This window comes from Miniopterus natalensis, chromosome 9 (assembly GCF_054644295.1).
Source record: "Miniopterus natalensis isolate mMinNat1 chromosome 9, mMinNat1.hap1, whole genome shotgun sequence".
Lineage (NCBI taxonomy): Eukaryota > Metazoa > Chordata > Mammalia > Chiroptera > Miniopteridae > Miniopterus > Miniopterus natalensis.
The window spans coordinates 68,488,519-68,507,466 of record NC_142089.1 but is presented as its reverse complement, the minus strand read 5'-3'; the positions used below and the strand labels follow the sequence as shown (position 1 = coordinate 68,507,466).

Genomic DNA, 18,948 nt, shown 5'->3' with positions numbered 1-18,948 from the left:
AGGGGTTCCCCACTGGGCGCCGGGCCCGGCCCCCCGGGCGGTTGCCATGGTGACGCAGGGTCGGCGGCTCGGCGCAGTGGAAACAAAGCCGCCCGCCGGCCCGCCCGCTCCTCGCCCGAGCTCCTCCTCCGCGGCCGCCTCCCTCCCTCCCTCCCTCCCTCCCGGCGCCGCCGCCGCCGCCGGAGCGGCTCGGGCCCCGCGCCCGCCGAGGCCGCCGCAGGCCAGGTAAGGCGGGCGTGCCCGCGGCCGGGAGGGGCCGGGCGGGCGCCCCGGGGTGGGTCCGCCCGCCGCAGGGAGAGGGCGCCGGGCCCCGCCGCACCCGAGTCCCCGCGGGGCGCGTCCCCGCCGGGAGGCGGCCTCCCGGGCGCCGAGGAGCCCTCCGCGCGGTCGCGGGCGCTGGGACCCGGGACCGCGGTGGCAAACTTCGCGGCCGGCGGCGGCGGCGGGCTGAGCCTCCTCCCGGCCCGGCGGCGGGGCCGCGGTCCAGCCCCCCGACGGTGCGCGCCGCGCGGGCTGCGGGCTGCGAGCTGCGGCCGCTGCTGGTCCGGTGGGATTTTGCAGAGGCGGTGGGTGGTACCCTCCCTCTCTCCCTCCCTCCTTTCCTCTCTCTCCGTCTCTCTGTCTCTCGTTATCGAGGCTTTTACGAAAAAAAACAACCACCTATGGAAATATTTCCCTTTGGGTTCCCATGTTTTGCAGTTTCTCCCGTTCGAGGATGGGATGGGAGGGCTGTCAAGGGGGATGGCGAGGCGTTTTTACAGGCTCTGGACAGTGACCGTCCTCTGTGCCCGTGCCCGAGACATCTCGAGGTGCTCCTGAAGTTCGCCTGGGTGCTGAGCCAGCGACCGCAGGTGCCTCGGAGGGTGCAGCGGCCCCTGTGAGTGGCGGGAGAGGCGGCCCGGGCTTCCCACCCAGCCACGCCGGAGTTAGGCGCGGGACCGGCACGTCGCGGGTCAGATGCCTGGCACCCGTGTCGTTGCTATTGTTTCTGGAAGGTGTCGGGCTCGTCCTTTCAGGGGCTGGAAGCTGCCCCGCGTTTTCTGTGCGAGGAAGCGATCAGACGCGCCTCCGCAGGCAGGTGGCTGGGCCGGGGGTGCGTGGTCAGGAGCGTGATGGGGGTTAGATGCCGTTGTGGGGAATTGCTCAAGTTCTGGGGAGCCCTCCCCCTCCTTTCTCAAGGGCCCAAGCCCTTCCATCATTTCGTGATATTTAGTTTGTTGCAGACACAAAGAATGCATTAAAAATATGATTGCGAAGACTGTTTTGTGGCTACTTAGGTATCGTCTTACATGTCACAAGGTGAAAGACAGAAAACTGTTCCTTTTAGAAGTATATCTGATCCATTCAGAAGGAAATAATATATCTGTTAATAGTATTTGTTTTAATTGGTGAGAGATGTCACATTGATAACTGGAAAATGAGCCAACTAATTAAATGGTATATCCAGTTCAGTAAAATAATTTGTAAACTGGAATTGATCAGTTAGTGAACATATGGAATACAAGGAATTATAATCTTTGCTAAAAGGTAGTTAATGAAAAGAAACCAGTGGCATGGATCATTTTGAACTGCAGTTAAGTTGATTAGAATTATGGATATTAAAGCTACACGAGGTGCCAGGCATAAAGTGATTATCTAATATTCCTCTTCTCTCTTTTGGGATTTCAACACCTGTTAGCCTGCTGATTACTAGGTTTCTAAGTCTGTTCATATTTGCTAGCAATTTTAAGTAATATCACCTCATTAGAAGATTATATTGGAAACTAAAGGAATAAATTGCAACAACAATTTACAGATTAGTTCACAATTGGGTTTGTTTTTAACTGAATTTTACTTGTAGAGTGATTCACAGATGCCCTGCTAAATGCTTTTTGATGATGGTAATGAAATGGTACATTGATTAGAATGAAGTAGATCTGTTTTGAGAAGATAACCAGGAGAGAATATACGTTATTTTCTCACTTAAACATGAAAGACCATCATAATATTGAAGTGTAGGCAGGTTATATAGACACTGGTTGTCGTTTCATGTTTTGTACTAAAACATGTTTTGTGTTCTTTCTGAGGTACCAAGAGTACAGCTTTATTCAGATCTGTGTTAGCAAATCCAACATTCAAGTGCAAGGACCCTGGACCCGCTTTTCAGCTAGACAGAACTCTATGAGTTTTAGCCTGTACATTTGTTTTGTGGCTAAAGAATGCATTCTAAGAATGGAGATATCCAGTGTTAATTCAGCACAATAAAGACTTGTGTTTTGCTTTTGCTGCTAGTTCATACAGGGCCCAAGATTCAATACCGTTTGGCATTTTAAAGCTGTATTGCTTTTTGCCAAAACTAAAGTCAGGAAACATCATAAACAGTCATGTATTGCAAGCATGGTTTGGTTGTAGCGGTTTATTTACCCAAACTATGAAGCATGAAATGAAGCTTTTGTCAGTACAGCACAAAACGATAATTTGGTATGTTTATATGCATTCTGAGGTATGTGCCTAACCAGTTAATGAAAGAGAAAAATATTGTGATATCCACAGTATTTCCTTAGGAAATACAAATAGAAAGTGTGCTTTATGTCCATGGTTTAGATCAGCCACCTGGTGGAAGCAGGGAACAGCACAGCACGTCCTCAGGTGTGAAACACCATTCGCCACCTACATTGGTTCACAGTAGTATGAGACTTCTGCATTTCTAAGCTTATGAGTCTTAATTTTATGAAGCGAAACTGGTCCCCATTTTTGGTGTAAGCTAAAAAAATATGGTCTATAATTATAAGCACAGTCATTATTGCTCTACCTGAAGAATTCTGTAACATATCAAGCATGTCCAAAGATGTACAATGAGCCAAGAAACGTTCTTGTTTAAGTTAGGATTAACATTATAGTTCTGCCACTGAAAGTCAGTTGTTTGTAACCGTGTGAGCCTGCACGGGCGGCCTAAGGCCACTGAAACCTTTATTGGCTGTTTCTGGGTCAACGTGCTCCTGCAATTTCTCGTTGCATTGTGATAACATGATGACTGGCTGGTAATTTAGCATCTAGTACAATGTGTTGTAGCATTTATAAAAGCACATTTGGGAAAGATGATAGTTTTTAATGATTTCTTCATTATCAAAACATGTAGGCTTGTATCGGTGGCTGGGGAAAATAATATAGCCCTGAGACCTGGCAGGAAAAGCGCTCTATAAATACAAGGTATTGTTAACTGGCCTGCTGTGCATGGTAGGTGTTGATCACAACTACTTTCCTGAGAAAAGGCATGGGAGACACATGGTGGTGGTGACGGGAAGTGGTGTTTTGTGACATGGATTATTAATAGTGATTGACGGAGGCTGAAAAATTTTGTGGGCATGTATGTTATTTTTGTGTGCTCCCAATTAAAATGAAGATAAGATGTCTTAAGTCATTTTGTAAACCACGACTGCTTGGGGAAAATGCGCACATTTATACTGTCTGGCACATAATTGGAGTGTTTAAATATAGTTTGAGGTCAATGATTGATTTCCTTACGTGCCAGTTATTTGTGGCAATTATATACTATAGTTTTGGACATCAGTTAACAAATATTTATCAAGTATTTCCTTCTGTATATTCCATATTGCTTGATGCAAGTTATCTGAGCTCTTATGGCTGAGGAATTACTTCTTTTCCAACTATTAAGATTATTCATTTTATTTTATGTATGTCACCCAAATAATCTCTTTTGACCTACTTTTTAGCCTTCCTTTCTTATGAGGAAAAGTTACCAGTTAATTCCTTAATGCTTTTAAAATAATTTTATATCCCTAGGGCTTTTAAAAAATATGATTTGGTTAATTTGTTATTCAACCAGAAGAATATTGGAAACTTAGTTTATAATGATGTATATTAAACACACACACACACACACACACACACACACACACACACACACACACACACACACACACAGCCCTAGCTCGTTTGGCTCAGTGGCTAGAGCATCGGCCAGAAGACTGAAGGGTCCCGGGTTCAATTCCAGCCAAGGGCACATACCTCGGTTGCAGGTTTGATCCCTGGCCTTGGGTCAGGGTGTGTGCAGGAGGCAACCAATATATGTGTTTCACATTGATGTTTCTGTCCCTCTCTCTCTCTCTCTCCCTCTCTCCCTCCCTCCCCCCCTTCAAAAAAGCAATGGAAAAAATATCCTCGGGTGAAGATTTAACCCCCACCCCCACTCAAAAACACAATACATGTTATAAGCCTGAATTTCACATTTTGGACATTTACAGAGGTTGTATGGTGGATAGGAGAATTTGCGATCCTGTTAGGTGATTGATTGGCCATCGCCCAGAGTGTCTTGAACTAGATCCCTGACTCTTTATCTTATAATCAGTGAAAGTGAAAGCCAAAGGACCTCGGGGAGAAGGCTTCAGTCACTTAAAAAATGTTAGTTAAAAAGGGAGATTAGTATATGCTGGGAGCCTACAGGGCTTGGTGGTGAAGGGGAGGAGAGGAAATAAGACTCTGATGACACTAATAATATCTTCAACACTTTATGGTTCAGAATCCTGAAGCTATTACCCAAGGGTGGTTTCCAGAGGTTGGCTGCTTCTACAACAGACATGCTGGTTCTGGTTGCTGACCCCCCACCTTTTCTCTTGACTAACTAAAAAGTGACTCCCTTGAATTGTGGGGTAAGTACACTTTGAATATTGTAAAGCACAAAATAGGGCTTAAGAGTAAAGGTTTTCCGCATGGGTATATTATGTAAACTAATCCATCAGGTAGACCAGTTAAATAATCAAGGTAGTAATGGAACTACAAAATAAAATGATGTGTTTGTCCAACACATTTGATGTATTTAAGTGAGAAACTGTGTTTCTGACTATCAGTCCTTTATGAATCATCCCTCTTTATAACCTTAGTCATTCAAGGGAAGCATGGCATTTTACAGTTTTATCACTATATCATGTGTCGGGCCTACTCTGACTCTTGAATTGTAAATCTATAATAAAAGGTTCATGTGTGATCTTCTCCTGCATTTCCTCTTGTTATAGATGTTTTCCTCAGACCCTGTGTAGTATGCTTGCAGTTTCCTATTTTTTCTAGCAGTCAAACCCTTACTGATGCTCCCTATGGGCCAGGCATTGTTTTCAGCACTTCACGAATTTTAACTTATTTAATCCTCATAAGAACATTATGAATTCGGTACTATTATGATCCCCAAATTTGAGGAGGAAACTGATATGATTTATCTTTCTCTCTGTTGTATTAACCTAAAGGTACACAGAATATACCAGGATTCTGACTTCTTTATGTCAAGGAACGCAGCAAGTTTTACTTTTCAATTCACTGATATATTTTAAGTGCAGGGAGAAAAAAGGCACTGATTGTTATGGCAGTTGGGCTTTTTTACTCATTTTAATAAAAAGAAACAAGCTAAAGTCATAAAATAAGTATTCATAGCATATTGTGACACATACCAGTATTTTATGTACAGAGAAACTAGAATAGACTAATTTACAGAAAAGATGCTTTCTGAAGATAGTTCTTTTATTTATTATTTGTATTCATATACTAAAAGAATACATATTTTCTATATTAGCCTTGCTATATACATGTAAATATATTTTTTGAATGTTTGTCTATTTTTCATTGCCTTCTGTGGTTTATCATCAGTCTAGGCTCACCTATTCTTTTCTTAGTTAACTCTAATCTGTCCTAAGGACTAAGTGATATTCCTTTGACACTTGTTCTCTTTTGAGGGAAGTCTTCGTATACCTCTTTTTAAAAACAATTTAGCATGTTGTTTGAAAATACTATTGCTGTTTTTTTGTGCTAGGTCATAAGCTTCTCAAGAACAAGAACTGTGTCTTATTCATTTCCAAAGATAAGTAGGTACAAGTATGCTTTGCTTAATTGAATTTTTAAAGTATTTTTTTATGTGATATAAAATTATTATGCTTTAACCAGTTCCAAAGTCAGTAGTGAGGGCCTTAAGAAAGTCAATTCTAGGGCCAAAGGAAACTGACTTACATTTCTTGTAGTGGTATAACTTCAGTTATCTAAGTTTCAAAAGGTATCATTAGGGCATTATAAAATTAATTTGAGCTTTTAGTTACTTGAAATATAACATCGGAAATCAAATATCAGAAATTAAAGACGGTAGAGGACTGAGTGGAAGCTACACTGACACTCTCCCAGGACCAAACTGGAATTATAACTAAAATATAGGAAAACCATCCTGAATAATCAACTGCAACTGAAGATGAGCTGGAGAGCACCCTCATTACCAAGGAGGAAAAGTGGAGACCACATAGAGACTGGGAGGAAGTGTGGAGGCATGAGAGGGAGGGCTGTCTGGGCTCCCACAGGCAGTGGCTGAAGGTCCAGAGGGATATCTTAGCTGTGGGGGGTGCCCACTGAGGACTCTGGGGCCTAAAACCCAAGCTGGGCTTCCCAGCCAAGAGCACCAGAACTGAGAAAGGTACCCACATCACATCTAGCTGTGAAAAGCAGCAGGGTTTCTATCTGCCAGGGAGAAATGGCTGGAAATGCAGTCACCCTCTTAAAGAGCCAACCCACAAAGTTTCGTGTGCAGCCACTCACCTTGGGCTCCAGCAGAGGGAGGGCAGAGTGGACTGGAGCCCTGTGAAGAGAATCTAGGGTTGTGGGCTCTGGAGATAGAGCTCAGAGGGCGCCCCTCTGGACTCCTGTGCTGAGTTATTTCCCCATACTGCAGAGGCAGACATTTACCTTCCAAACAGCTTTTGCCTGAGGGGGAAGCAATTGCCCCACCCTGCTGGCAAACCTCTTGCCCTACCCTGTGGAGTTTCTACAGCCCGAGGCTCATTAAGAGAATCAGATTAATCAGGCTGCAGGCAGAGGCAGACTTCAGAGTGCTTTGAGTCTTTGCCTGATATGCCTCTGGACTTGGGCCTTGGAAAAGCAGACTTCAGTGTGCATCTTGGTCCTCTCCAAATACACTGAGCCCCAATAGAGGGGACCTCAAGCTGGGGGTGGTTGTTAGTTCCAAACAGGTACTTAAGGCCAGTCACGAACAGCATCTGACATTGGCCTGCACCAGAGACCTTCCAAAAAGACTGAGAGTCCTAGAAGGCTTACCTAATACATAGAAACAAACCTAAATAGGCAGCCAAAATGAGGAGACAAAAAAAAAACAAGCCCCAAAAGAAAGAATAAAAGAAGTCTCCAGAAAAAGAGCTAAATGAAATGGAAATAAGCAATCTCTCAGATATGGAGTTCAGAATACTGATTGTAAGGATACTCAACAGCATGAAGAAGGATATGGAAGCTGTGAAGAAAATTAAGAATGACATAGCAGAAATAAAGAATACATTGGAAGGAATAAACAGTAGATTAGAGGAAGCTGAGGGCTGGATCAGTGAATTAGAAGACAGGGTAGAAAAAAAATCAATCAGAGACCTAAAAAGAAAAAACAATTAAAAAACAGTACGACAGTTTAAAGGAACTGTGGGACAACATGAAATGTAACAATATTCACATTTTAGGAGTGCCAGAAGAGGTCAAAAGTAAGCAAGGGTCAGAGAATCTGTTTGAAGAGATAATGGCAGAAAACTTCCCTAGCCTGGTGAAGGAAACAGTCAGGTAAGTTCAGGAGGCACAGAGAGTCCCAGGCAAGAAGAATCCAAAGAGGCCCATGACCAGACACATCATAATTAAAATGCCAGAAACTCAAGACAAAGAATATTAAAGGCAGCAAGAGAAAAGCAATCTGTTACCTACAAAGGAGCTCCCATAAGATTGTCAGCTGACTTCTCATCAGAAACTCTACAGGCCAGAGGGGAATGGCATGAAGTATTCAAGGTAATGCAAAACAAAGATCTGAAACCAAGACTACTCTATCCAGCAAGGCTATCATTCAGAATAGATGGTGAAATAGCGAGCTTCCCAGACAAAAAAAGCTAAAGCAGTTTATCTCCACCAAACCAGCATTGCAGGAAATGTTAAAGGGACTGCTGTAATTAGAAGTAGAAATAGAAGCATTGCAAGAAATGTTAAAGGGACTGTTGTAATAATAAGAAATAGAAAAACATAGGCATAAAGAATTAAAATGGCAATAAATAAGAACCTGTCAATAATAACCTTAAGGACTTTAAGGGAGAGACCAACAGCAATACACAGTCATAGTCATGTACTTGAACACCCCACTGACTTCACTGGACAGATCTTCCAGACAAAAAGTCAACACAGAAACAGTGACTCTAAATGGCACACTAGATCAGATGGATTTAATTGATAATTACAGAACATTTCACCCCCAAGCTGCAGAATATACATTCCTCTAAAGTGCCCATGGGTCATTCTCAGAGACAGACCACATGTTAGGACACAAAACCAGTCTCTACAAATTCAAGAAGATTGAAATAATATCAAGCATCTCAGATCACAAGGGCATGAAATTAGAAATCAACTACAGTAAAAACACTCAAAAACATTCAAATACATGGAGACTCAATAGCATGATATTAAACAATGAATGAGTTACCAATAATATCAAGAAAGAAATAAAATACTTCCTGGAAACAAATGAAAATGAACACACAGCAATCCCAAATCTATGGGACACAGCAAAAGCAGTCCTAAGAGGGAAGTTCATAGCACTACAGGCCTACCTCAAAAAGCAAGAAAAATGTTTAGTAAACTATCTAACCCTACAACTTAAAGAATTAGAAAGCTCCCCTGTGAGGCCATCCAGACCAGGGCTTTTGTTTGCTGGGAGTTTTTTTAATCACTGCTTCAATTTCATCAGTTGTTATTAGCCTATTCAGGCTTTCTAATTCTTCCTAATTCAGTTTTACATGATCTCACTCATATGTGGAATCTAATAAACAAAATATACTGAGGAACAAAATAGATCCAGGGACATAGAAGCATGGAACAGACTGATGAATCTCAGAGGGAAGGTGGGGGTGGGTGGGGAGAGATTAACCTAAAAACTTATATGCATATATTCTTAACCCATGGACAAGACAATAGTGTGGTGAAGGCCTTGGGGGTGGGGAGGACAGATGGGGGTTGGAGGGGATCAATGGGGGAAAAATGGGGGATATCTGTAATACTTTCCAACAATAAAGATAAATTTAAAAAAGACTAATTTGAGCTTTTAGTTACTTGAAATACAACATTGGAAATCAAATATCACAATTCTGTTTTTAATTGTTTGGATTCCTGATGTTATGTCTTAAAATGTTATATATAAAAAACATAAAACACTATCTAGCTTAATTTTATACTAGCAGTTATGAATTAGCTTTTGATTATTCTAGTAAAAAACAGCAAACAAGGGATCTTCAAAAATCATTTAAATTTGTCTTTATAATACTTTTAGTACTTTACCTCCTATGCCCTCTTTTCATCTCCCCTTATAAACACATGTTCTTACTATTTCCACAGAAGGGTCATTAAGCATTTTAATTTTAAGGGCCTTTCTTATTTAAGCTATAATAAAAGTAAATTAAATAAGAGACAGGGGTTCATTAAAGCAAATAATGAATCATAGTTCTGTAGGTTCGTTAAATAACAAATATTGTAATAGCTACCATCCTTTGAGCACTTACCTGGTGCCAGTTACTGTATTAAGTTTGCTACACAAAGTATCTTTTGATCTTCACAATAACTTTTGTTTCCTCATCTATAAAATGCGAATAAATACCTTATCCAAGACTGCACGGAGTTGGTAAATTTAAAAGCATGAGTTGTGTGCATAAATCAGAGTTGACTATGATTGCTTTGCTAATTACCAGCACACGAGAATGCCTTCCTGCTGCAGCAAGGGTGCTTTTGGAATGTGTGTGCTCTGGAAAGAGTGGCAGATGAGGACTGCCTGGTGGGGACCATTCAGAATGGTAGGTGTGGTCAACTTAGGCAGGGGAGATGGTTCTGAGGAGGGAACCAAGAAGAACACATTTTTGTTTACGCCTATTGCTGCAGCCTCCAGGTGGGACATTGGGATGGAAGGAGTGGGAGACCTCTTCCCTTCGAATAGAATTTTAGAATTAAAAACAAGATTAAATGAAATTATTTTCTCTCTCCTGAACTTTTAAAAATTTTATACTGTGCCCTGGATTGGGAATTCACACAGAAAAGGACCATAGAGATGATATAGGATGAAAATAAGTGGAATGAAATGTAATTCAGGCTGAACTCTTCTGAGGGCCTCTTACTGTAGGAGAGGCCCTTGTCGCAGGATGCTAGAGGTCTGGAGTGCTGGGTCAGGATGGAGTTAGAAGCCTTGAGAACTGTTCCCATTTGGACCATTCCCCTGTATGCCGTGGGTGTTTCTTAGAATTCTTAGTGCAAACCTTTCTTGATAGCTACTGGGGAAAAAGAACAAGACTGTTAAAACCTTAACAGCATGTAAAAGCTCACTTTTATGAACACTAGTTACTATTTTTGCCACTGTGAGCTCCTTTTCACGTTCAAGGACAGTATGAAAGTAAAGGGCAGTAAAGCACTGTGGTGAAGAGCATGGATTTTGAAGCCTGACAGCTTGGAGTTGAATCCTCACACGCCTTCTAGCTGTGTGACCTTGTGGCAGCTACTTAACCATGCTGTGCTTTCATCTCATTACCTGTAAAATGGGGAGTCTAATATTACTTCTCTGGGTTGTTGTGAGGATGAGACAAATTATATTTGTAAACTACTTAATTATTAGCTATTAAGAGTAAGTTTTAGTGGTGAAGGCCTGGGGTAGGGCAGGAGCCGAGTGGAGGGGAGTGATGGGGGGAAAGTGGGGGACATCCATAATACTATCAACAATAAAGATTTTCAAAAAAGAGCAGGTTTTGTGTACAGAAAGGACAACTAGTACTTATATATGTAAATTACAGGTAAAAATAAAAATTTGATTTCTTTAGGCCTTTAAATTCAACGTATTATTCTGTTGATAAATCTGATAAATGTGAGCAATCGCCTTTACTTTTCTTTGATGAAACTTTAGTTCAAATTGAACAGATTCAGTTCCTTTAACTAAGTCTCATTTATAAACTTAGCTAAATTTAAACCCTTAAATATTTTCAATTACATATATAAACAATGTATTTGACTTTCTATTTAAACAAATCAGATGCTTATTGGGCAAATTTATGACCCAAATGAGTAAAACCTTTCCAAATATTTAGCTCAAGTCCTTTTGACTGTTCATCACGTATAAAATTTTATCTTACATGTTAAATTTTATTTTATATCATATTTTATAGACATAGCAAATCTTCTTAAACATTTCAATCTAAGTGAATCATATGTCTAAGTTTATCACACATTTTAAACTAGCATCATAAAGCTAATCTGTCACTTTATGTCAGATTCATTTAAACATTAAAAACATAATTATTCACAAATTGGTCCAATTGATAAAAAACATATTTCTAAGCTTTTCTAAAAAGTGTTAAATATGAGTCCGATTTTCTTAATCATCTCTGTGTTTAATTCTAAACCTTCCCTAGATTGGAAAGCCACTTACTCACTAGAAGGAAGTTTATTATCTCAGGTGAACTGGTGGTACCATTTCGGGGGAACTTTAGTTACCATCCATTCCATGTTGATTTCAGGTTACTGCTTGACCATTTTTCATTGAAATATGGTTCCTTATTGATCACTGATATAAGGCTTGGATACTGCACCTGGGCTGCATATGTCCTGGATAATTCTTCCTGTGACTTGGATGGATAGGTTTGGCCGCCTTTTATAGTCACCATGACAACAGATGACTTCAAACGGTGCTTTTCAGATAGTATCGGTATTTTAATCCTTAGACCAGTGCTGTCCAATATGTAATTTTGTATCGAGTAGCCATATTAAAAAAGCAAAAGGTAATTAATTTTTATAGATTTTATTTAACCCAATATATCTAAAATACCACCATAATTTCAACATGCAGTAAGTATAAAAATTATTAACAAGATATTTTACACTTTTAGTTTTTTAAACAAATCTTTGAAATCTGATATGTATTTTATACTAAAGAATATCTCAGTTTAGATGCTAAGTTTTCAGCAGTTACAATGAAATGTAGTCCTCTCAAAATAGTAAAGTGGTATTCGATGGCAAAATATTTTACATTGCTTCAGTTTCTAAATTAAAAGGAAATAAAAATAAAATTTTAGTTGCTTGGTTGCAGTAGCTGCATTTCAAGTGCTCAGAAGCCAAACGTGGCTAGTGGCTACCATGCTGAATAGTTCAGCCCTGGGCTCTGTGTTCAGGCTCACTCCTCACTTAATTCTCTGATCAGCTTTAGGTTGTGCTCTACTCCTGCTTCCGATAGCTTCTTTCACTCAGCTGGGTTCTTCATTTCTCTAGGTCGCAGGAATTCTAATGACTTATGATTGGCTTGACAGGCATTTCAGTGTCATTTTAATAAATTCAAATATTCCAGCTTCTGTCTACTTTTCTGAGTGATTTCTCAGACAGTTTAAAAAATTTGTTTACAACAGCAGTAGTGGTTTGGAAGGAGGTACAGTGGGGTAAGCTTATGCCATCCACCTCTGTTTCATTGTAAGTAGTTCCCCCCTTCCATGGCAATGCTAAGACTTAAGTGTAATCCGTGTGGGACTGGCAACCCTCCTTTTCCCTGCTCATTGCCCTGCTGTCCTAGACAGCCATCCGCCCCTTCTCTCCTCCCCACAAACCTGTGTCCTCTCCTCCTTCCTTAGCCTCTGAGATGACCTTGCTTCTAGGGAACTTCCACCACTGGGTCTTCGGCCTCACCTGCGCCTCAGCCCAAACTCACTACCATCTCCCGTGGCTCCTGATGACGGGCTCCCCTCTGCAGCACCTCCTCCCCTTGTGCATCGTGCCCTTCCCCTCCTGGCCACTCATGGATAATGGTTCCTCTGTCATCACTTTCCTCACGATTGGGTCGTTTCCATCAGTTTATAGACAGTAGTATTACAAACTGGATTAATTTAAGCTCATCTTAAAAAAAAACACAGCACAATACTTCCTTAACACCTACATGTTCCTTTAGCTTCCACACTATTTCTCTGCTCTCCTTTATAGCAAAACTTCCCGAAAGAGTTGTCTACACTGCTCTTTCCTATTTCCGTTCTCTTATTCTTGAATGTATCCTGGTTAGGGGTTCACATCCATCACACTGCTGAAAGTGCGTCAGAATGACCTTGCCAAATCCAGAATCAGTTCCCAATCTTCCTCTTACCCAAGCTATCAGTAACATTTGACAGCTGACCAGTCCCTTCTTCCTGAAAGACTTTGTGTATACATTTTGCTCACTTGCTCGTATACATTAACTGTTGCTTTAGTAATACTGCATTTCAAACCGCCCTCAAATTCAGTAGCTCACATTTCATCTTTTGCTCATGGGTCTCTTAGGTTGACTGCATTTTAGCTAATCTAGCATGGGCTGAGTTGGGTGGCCCTGCTGTAGGCTGTGGATTGGGTTTAGAGCTGCTCCTTATGTATATTTGTTTTGGGACTTATACTGAAGGGACTACCGAGGGTTTGCCCTTGTTGCAGATTATTGGGGTCCAAGAGTAAAGTCAAGCCACATAAGCACACTGAAGGCCTTTTTTTCCATCTTTCCCATTTACATTCCCATTGGCCAAAAAAATTCACATAGCCAAGCATCAATGGACAGGGAAGCATATTCCATCCACAATTGGGAAATGAATGAGTGAATATTTGCTGAACAATAATCCACATATCCAATAATCCAGGACACCTTTCTTTGCTGATTCTCTGCCCATCTCACTGGCTTTCCTGCTCAGTGTCCTCTGCAGATCTCTCCAAACATTGCCGTGCCTGCAAGTCCAGACTTTGGATTCTTTCCTTTTTTTGTCTACCCCTATTTCCTAGGTAGTTCATCTTGTCTCATGGCTTTAATATCATTTACCTGCTGATGAGTCTCAAATTCATATCTTCAATAGAAAAACTTCCCCTTAATTCCCCACCCATATATCCACTTGACATTTCCACTTGGATGTCTAAATAGGTACCTCAAACTCAACATACCCCAGATGAACTCTGGATTCCCTGTACCAAAACCTTCCCGACCTGCTGCTCCCACAGCTTTTCCCAATATAGTAAATGGCATTGCCATTCTTCAGGTGCCTTGGCCGTAACTTTGGACTCGACTTCTTTCTAGCTTGATAGCACATTAGCTGATTTGTCGACTCTGCCTTCAAATTTGACCTTCTCTCCCACTGAAGTACAATCTGCTACCATTTCCCTGTTGTTTTGTTTCATTGCAGGTGCCTTCCAACTGGTCTCTCAGCCTCTCCCTTTAGAAGGCAGAAGACAGTCTATTTCCTAGGTAGCGGCGAGAACAGTTCTTTGAACTTGAAATCAGATCCCATCACTTCCCTGCTCAAAAGACTCTGGTGCCAAAAGAAAACAGAATAACCCCCCTGCCCTGGTTCCCTTCTCACTCAGAACAAACGGCAGCGTCAGTTCAGGGGCCGCCCGGCCCGTGCCCATCGCGCGCCCGCCCCTTGCTCCCTGAGCACAGCAGGCCTGCTGCGGCCCGTGGGCCTTAGCGCTGCTGCTCCCTCTGCTGGGTTTGCTCCTTCTCGGAGTATTTGTAAGCTCACTTCCTCGTTTCTTTTAGGTTTGCACTCGAATGTTACCAGGGTGGCCTTCTAGAAAAAACCACTGTATAAAAAATTGTGATCTTTCTGTCTCCTGTACTCTCTCCTCCCCTTACTGTTCTTTCCTGCAGCATTATTACCACCTGGCACAACATGTAAACAGACAGGAAGTATATATCTGCCTTCCTCTTCTGCTCTGTAAAATCCATAAAGACACTGGCTCTATTTTTTTTTTTTGCTACTGTGGTGTCAGCTTCTACTACCAGGCCAGGAATATAGTAAGTGCTCAGGAAATATTTACTGAATGAATAGAAGAATTTGAGATGATGCCTGTTTCCGGCACAGGGTGATCAGTCTTAAGAAAAGTCCAGAATATTATAGAAGAACTTCAGATTTCTATAGTCAAGGCTCTGCGCTTGGTGGTGTCGAGGGGTTGTTTCCATAACTTGTTAAATGGCCCCAGAGAATAGCACAGAAAATGCCACCCTCTATTCTGGTAAACAGATCAAAGTTATTTATTTGGTAAAGCTTGAGACATCTGTAATCATTGAGACCCAAGCATTTTCCACGGCAGAGATTTCCCTCCCTCCCTCCCCCCTCCCCCCTCCCCCTCCCCCCCTCCCTCCCTCCCTCCTCCCTCGCTCCCCCTCCCCCCTCCCCCCTCCCCCCTCCCCCCTCCCCCCCTCCCCCCTCCCCCCCTCCCCCCTCCCCCCTCCCTCCCTCCCCCCTCCCTCGCTCCCCCCTCCCCCCTCCCTCCCTCCCTCCCTTTTTAAAAAAATATATCTTTATTGATTTCAGAGAGAGGAAGGGAGAGGGAGAGAGAGACAGAAACATCAATGATGAGAGAGTCATTGATCAGCTGCCTCCTGCACGCCCCCGACTGGGGATCGAGCCTGCAACCCGGGCATGTGCCCTGACCGGGAATCGAACCACGATCTTGTGGATCCTAGGTCGACGCTCAATGCTGAGCTACATCTGGCTGGGCTTAACTGTTTTCTTGAAGTCTTAAACAAAGGTATTGTATAATTCCCTTCTCAAGGGTTTGGAAAATGGATATAAACAATTTGAAGATAACTTTTGGACCCTTGCTAATGTTAATATGAGTTAGAATTTCTTATGTGCAATCTTAGGGCTAAGAAATAAAAGGAAAACACCTAAAATTCAGTTCTCTATAAGCTTGAATTAGCAGTTTGCTTGCAGATTCAAGTACTAATGATAATAACAAGTACTTTAAAAAAACATGATGTCTGAGGGGGTTGGGGAGGTAGAAGAGAGTAAGGGGGGATGAATGGTGATGGAAGGAGACTTGACCTGGGTGGTGAACACACAACACAGTATATAGGTGATGTCTTATAAAATTGTATGCCTGAAACCGATACAATTTTATTAACCAATGTCAATTCAGTAAATTCAATAAATAAAAAAACGAAGTGTCTCAAGAGCTAGAGGCTGCAGAACTAAGTAAGTCTCATAGTGCTTTGATTTATCTGATTTTTTTTGGTTGAAATAAATGTATATTCTGGGAGGAAGGGTTGGAAAGTTATGCTTTAGCAAAGCTTTAAATGAGCTCTTAGTCATTGAAATATGAACAGACTATACAAAATACATCCCCACTCCCAGCCTGTGAGGTTAAAAAATTCTGCTGTTTGTTGTATCTGTTGTGTATGTGTCATTTATGAACTTTTCTTTTTGAGCTTATGCCCATGTTTCCTGAGACGTGAACAGACTATGGAAGATTATTAAATCAGCTGTTAGGTACTAAAAGATGGGAATTAATAAAGAGTTATTCAGTGGTGCATGGTCTGCCTTGCTGGTTCACTCCGCCCACATTGCACGGATGGGAGGAGCGTGGGCTTCCTAGTGGTCAGATCTGGGTCGGAATCCTGGCTTTGCCATTTAGTCAACCACGTGACCTAGAACATGTTCCCTGACTTCCCTTACAAGTTTCACTTACCTCGTTATGAACTGGCGCCTATTATGGTGAAATGTCTAGAGGGTTAAAGGATTAAATTAGGTAATATATGTATTCATTATTATTTATTATTAGCTTATTTATTGTTTCCTATTAGGTATATAACATTATTAACTTGGGGAGATTATAATAGAAGTAGATAATAGTATTACATTTTTTTTATGGAAAGGTGGTATAACCACCTTGGACATAAACTTCTCTAGTATTGGCAATGGATTTGTGTTGATGTAAAGGTGTATTTTCATTTAGTCCCCTTGTAAGTGACGGCGGTTTCATTGGAGTTAAGATGCACCTGAATTAGTGTGTGTGCTCTTGCAACTGATAATCAGTCTGTAGGTGGGAAGTAATTAGATTTAGCTCAACCTCTGAGCAGAGGGCTGAGATTGAATAATTTGGAGAATGTTGGGAACAAATAGGATAAAGTAGGAAGTTCTTTTTACTCACAAATGATGGCATGAAGTTTTAAAGAGCAGGGTAAACAACTCTTTCTGTTAAAGCTCTCATAGGTATAGTTCTGAAGGTGTCTATCCTGTGCTTAGCCCATCAAGTTCTGGTTTTATAAGAGAATATATTCATTTGCAGAGTACAAGATAGAGACCAGGAGCTGATGGACACTGGACTGTAATAATGCCATCGCCTGGTAGGGTTGTTGTGAGTAAAGTGATGGATGGATGGATGTAACGTGTACAACTCATGTGATAGATAAAGTGCACTTAATAAATGGCAGCTCTCTGCTGTTTGGTGTCTTTTTCCTCCGTCACATAACCTCTCACTGCTGCTTTTCCCCCTAGGAGATGAAGGCATAGTGAAAGATCATTTTTAATCATTACTTGGAAAAAAACAATTCTGGCCTTTTACCTTCTTTTTTTCAAGGTCTTTGTTTATTTTTTAGTCACAGAGTTCTTTACACCTCTCTTCAAATGCAGAATCCTATATAACTTAAAAACTGCATTGTGAGTCTATTTTAAAGAAAATTAAGTATGATGCATTAAAATGTCAGACATACTTAGTATAGCATCAACAGTATCTCAATGAGTAGAATCAGGGTTTGTTATTAGACCAAATCTACAAATAAATTTTCATTAATTGATATGTTTTAGAAAACATTTTCCATGTAGCAGGTGCTTTTTTTTAAAGATGGAATAATCTGTTGAAATCAGGCCATAAAAATAAGAATAGACGTGATTAAATTGTGGGGTTTAGGTTAAATATGTTGTAGTAGATCCTTTTCTAAAAGTATTACTAATTAAATGCATTTTATTGTGTTATTTATGCCTGCTTCGGTTTTATTATGAAATAGTTCTGTAGTGATTTTTAAAGCGTACACCTCTTGTTTTGCTCAAACGTGGCAAGTGTATTAATTGTGTTGAATAATAGTTGCCTTTGTATCCTTCAGAGAGCTAGCAGATCCCTCCTAACATCTTTCTGGGCTACACTTTTTTTTGTATTCGGAACTCATCTCATGGGTCTTCTTTTCATCCCTCATTTCTGCAGGGCTTCCTCCTTCCCCTGGGCCTTTGAACTGGCAGTTCCTTCTGTGTGGGGAGATGTTCTTCCCTTCTCTCCTCGCTCAGTAACTCATGCTTGCTTTTCAGATTTCAGCTTAGTTGTTAACTTCCTTAGGGAAATCTTCCCTTACACTCCTAACCAGGCCAAATACCACTATTCATTCAACAAATATTGAGTGGCTACACTAGGCCAGGCAGAGTTCTGTGGTGCTTGCATTCTAGTGAGGAGATACTTGTGCTCATGCACACACACATGCACACACGCACACACAAAATCCAAATAAATGAGAAAACTAGCAGAGACAAATAACATGCGAATAATTAAACTGTGGCAAATTCTGGATGCTTCCCTAGACTAGGAAGGAAGGGAACATTTAAGCTGATATCTGAGTGACAAGGGGAACCCTTGATCAGGAGCAGAGCATTTCAGACAGAAGGAATAAGTGCAAAGGCCCTGAGACAGAGAAAAGGCAGGAGAGTGATAAGAGACGGGGTTAGGGAAGAAATGGCCAGATTGCTCAAGGCTTTGCAATTCAGGGTAAGGGCTTGGATTTTATTCTGTGTGCAATGGGAAACCATTGGAGGGCTTTTGCAGAGGTGGGGGTTGGGGGAAATGGGGATAATTTGGTTTACATTTTAGAAATATTCTTCCATGTAGAGATTGGATCGTGAGGGAGCAAGAGTGGTAGCAAGGAGAACTGTTAGGAGCCTATTGCAGTAGTCCAGGTAAGAGACAGCGTTCTTACTACAATTGTAATTTTGCCTTTACTTATGGGATTATTTGATTGATACTGTGCTCACTGGAGTATAAGCTCCCTGAGGGCAGAGACAATGTCTTTTTTGCTTAAAGTTGTATTTCCAGTGCTTAGTCCAGAGCCTGGCACCATATGGACACTCAGTTACCTGCTACTTGAGTGACCAGGTAGGA

General features: G+C 41.4%; 1 protein-coding gene across 1 annotated transcript in view; it reads left to right on the top strand.

Moving 5' to 3' along the window:
* The first annotated feature begins 205 nt into the window (after window positions 1-205).
* The window catches only part of RNF182 (ring finger protein 182), a 56,028-nt gene continuing 37,285 nt past the window's right edge, over window positions 206-18,948 (top strand). Inside the window, exons 1-2 of the mRNA XM_087820634.1 lie at window positions 206-225; window positions 4,520-4,649. The gene's annotated coding sequence lies outside the window, so the exon portion shown is untranslated. The remainder of the gene's footprint in view (window positions 226-4,519; window positions 4,650-18,948) is intronic.